Source organism: Tupaia chinensis, unplaced genomic scaffold (genome assembly GCF_000334495.1).
Source record: "Tupaia chinensis unplaced genomic scaffold, TupChi_1.0 Scaffold000291_1, whole genome shotgun sequence".
Classification (NCBI taxonomy): Eukaryota; Metazoa; Chordata; class Mammalia; order Scandentia; family Tupaiidae; genus Tupaia; species Tupaia belangeri.
In genome coordinates, this window is record NW_006159776.1 from 4,497,307 (window position 1) to 4,501,177 (window position 3,871).

Genomic DNA, 3,871 nt, shown 5'->3' on the forward strand with positions numbered 1-3,871 from the left:
CAGATGAGCTGTCAGGAACAGTGTTCCGGAGGTTTGAAATCAAGGCACACTGAGTCAACGTGAAAATGGGAGCTGGTAACGGTCCGATAGTTGACGGTGGGGGTGACAGACAAGTGAATCAGTGTATTCACAGTGTAAATGGGGTATTGGTAAGAGACAAGAGTTGGCTGAGGTCTGCCAAGGGTAGACTCATGAGGAGGAGTCTGGTTGGAGAGGAGAGTCTAGTATCTGAGTGTGTTCTAGGAGAGAGGAGAAAGGATCAATGGTGAGGGGAGGAGAAGGTTCATAACATCTGTGGGCTCCAAATGCAAGAGGGATCTGATACCCAGGGTTGAGACCAAGTAAGAGGGTCTGAAGGGTGTAGTGGAGGCAGAGAGGACCTTCCATGCTTTTGGTTGAAAAGACGAGAAAGCTGGTAGTGAGGGTGAAAGAAGGGTAAGTGAAAGATTACATGGGCAAGGAGGAAATGAAGCCATTGTGGGTGTGGGAAAAGAGATGTGTGAGAATGTGGGAGCCAATGGCAGAGAGAAGGCCAGTGGGGATGAAAGGAGTGATGAGGGGGTGAGACCCACTGTGAAGGGGAAGGGCAGAGTACAGTGAGAAGAGACCAGAGGAGAGTCAGAGACGCTAGAGCAGTAAAGCACTCTGAGGGCTGCTGGGCAGAGAAGCAGTCGGAGAAGTGATGGTGTAAAGGGAGAGGCCAGAGCTAGAGAAGGTTCAGACTTGGAGCTGGGAAACCACAGGGCACATAGAGGGGATAGCATCTTCCATAGATTTCCCAAAAGAAGAAAGTCAATGGCCATGGTCATGCCTTCAGCGCAGATAGTGAGCCATAGTTACCAAAGCCACATCAGTTAGGGAACATGCCCCAGTGGCTGCAAGAGGCTACATGCTTCAGCCAGGAAAAGAGAAGAAATGAGGGGCTGGCGAGGGTTGGGGCACTTGCAACATGCTGTCCCTTCTCGTTCTTCCACATCTTAGATTCATAATACTCCTTTTATCCCTCACCCCAAGGCCTCCTTTCACGTTCTGTTCCTTAGGGGTTCATCCTTTAGAAACAAGCCCAGGCTGCACTGGGGTCCTAAAATTGCATAACCCGTGCCAGGAAAAGGGAAACAAGAAAGAAAGGAAGTGATTAATTGCTTTCAGAAAAGATGCCATGCCACCACTGCTTCTTTCTGGCAAGTTCCACAACTGATAATGCAGGATACTGGGTTACTTGATGAAAAAGTGACAGTAAGTTTGACGTGAGAAAATCAAAATCTGTCATGCCATTCATCATACTGGGAAACAGGAATGAAGGAAGCCAGCTACAAAGTTAGCAGAAAATTCTGTTTTCCCCAAGGAAACACTGCCGCTGTAAGGTGTCCTAACAAGACTTTGTAACATGACTACTACTTCAGTCCTGAGAAATCTAGTTTTCTAAAATCACAGTTTATCAGAAGTACTATTTTTGAAATCCTTTCAGTAACATCAAAATATCTCCCTTGGCTACAAGAGATAATTCACTGTGACACTGGGTAGCAGCTGTATTTCCAAGCCAGGTGCAGATTCAGACAAGGGGTTTTGAACATAACATTCCACATCTTACTGTATGTTTACTTTCCTTTGTTAGGGGTAGAGGGGTGCATAGCATGTTTTTTAGGCCACCCAGTCAGGACTCAAACAGCACAGTCAGCCATGTGGGATCCAGCCACCCTAACCAAGTTTGCATTTTCCAAGGAAAGGAAGCCTCATGTTTGCTTTGCCATCTCAACTTGATGTTGCCCCTTTACACACAGCGCTGCTTTGCTTTAACCTATCAAAATACCATTTCATCTCAATTTCACCTAAACATTACCCTGTGCAAAATTGTATCATCGTTCCCCCCACCTTTTTTTTTTTAATAGAGGTTTTCGCTATAGGGCACGTGCACTTGCCAGAGACAGAGAGACAGAAAGCGAGAAACCACCCCGCAGGGGACACTGCCACACTGCATTCCCTTCCCCTCTATTCTCCTCTTGGGATTTTGGATAGCTACATGCCCTAGCAGTGAAGGTTTCAAGCTGCTAGGTCTGGGACTCTAACCACGGTCAACCATGTGGGAATCCAGCACCTTAACCACTGCACCATCTGCTGGCCCTGACTCTTCCCTTTCCTGATGACACATGCCATGGTTCCTCCAATGTGCCTGTGGTCTTTGTTGCAATGAGCCAATAAACCTGACTTGGTCAGACTGAAAACTTGCTCCTGGTGTACTGAGGCTAATTAGGTTAGGACACGAGATTCTCTTGGGATTTGGTTGACTTTCAGTACTATAGGTTGGCCTACTTGACTGGGTCATAATGTGCATATCTGAGACTCTTCAAGTTTCATGACATTCGGTGATTGTCTTTGTGTGATTTTTGCACAGAATTTAGACTCTAGTTATCTCATTGGTCCTTTGGTACCAGGTTCATTGTATTTGTCTTCTGGAATTTTGGGTTTCTGATCAGACCTTGATGTCTCCTGGTGAAATGTAACTTTTAACACTATCTCCTGCTTTGTTTGCCTACTGTCATTTGTTTATCTATGAGAATTTTCCCGAGTCTTCTTCAGGTAGGAGAATTTGGCTTTGGGAAAGATCCCATCACATATTCTATGCCAGGTGGCTGTTAGTTTCTCAAGACAGCAAACAGAAGAAGTTTAACTCTGGGGATGTTTCAAAATACAAGTAATATTTTACCTTTGATTACCAGGCAAGCAATTTCTCATGGAGATGTCTGCTAATAAGCTTGTGCTACCTCCTGGCATAACTTTACCGAGGATAAATTAGAATTATAGTGATCCAGCCACCCTAACCAAGTTTGCATTTTCCAAGGAAAGGAAGCCTCATGTTTGCTTTGCCATCTCAACTTGATGTTGCCCCTTTACACACAGCGCTGCTTTGCTTTAACCTATCAAAATACCATTTCATCTCAATTTCACCTAAACATTACCCTGTGCAAAATTGTATCATCGTTCCCCCCACCTTTTTTTTTTTAATAGAGGTTTTCGCTATAGGGCACGTGCACTTGCCAGAGACAGAGAGACAGAAAGCGAGAAACCACCCCGCAGGGGACACTGCCACACTGCATTCCCTTCCCCTCTATTCTCCTCTTGGGATTTTGGATAGCTACATGCCCTAGCAGTGAAGGTTTCAAGCTGCTAGGTCTGGGACTCTAACCACGGTCAACCATGTGGGAATCCAGCACCTTAACCACTGCACCATCTGCTGGCCCTGACTCTTCCCTTTCCTGATGACACATGCCATGGTTCCTCCAATGTGCCTGTGGTCTTTGTTGCAATGAGCCAATAAACCTGACTTGGTCAGACTGAAAACTTGCTCCTGGTGTACTGAGGCTAATTAGGTTAGGACACGAGATTCTCTTGGGATTTGGTTGACTTTCAGTACTATAGGTTGGCCTACTTGACTGGGTCATAATGTGCATATCTGAGACTCTTCAAGTTTCATGACATTCGGTGATTGTCTTTGTGTGATTTTTGCACAGAATTTAGACTCTAGTTATCTCATTGGTCCTTTGGTACCAGGTTCATTGTATTTGTCTTCTGGAATTTTGGGTTTCTGATCAGACCTTGATGTCTCCTGGTGAAATGTAACTTTTAACACTATCTCCTGCTTTGTTTGCCTACTGTCATTTGTTTATCTATGAGAATTTTCCCGAGTCTTCTTCAGGTAGGAGAATTTGGCTTTGGGAAAGATCCCATCACATATTCTATGCCAGGTGGCTGTTAGTTTCTCAAGACAGCAAACAGAAGAAGTTTAACTCTGGGGATGTTTCAAAATACAAGTAATATTTTACCTTTGATTACCAGGCAAGCAATTTCTCATGGAGATGTCTGCTAATAAGCT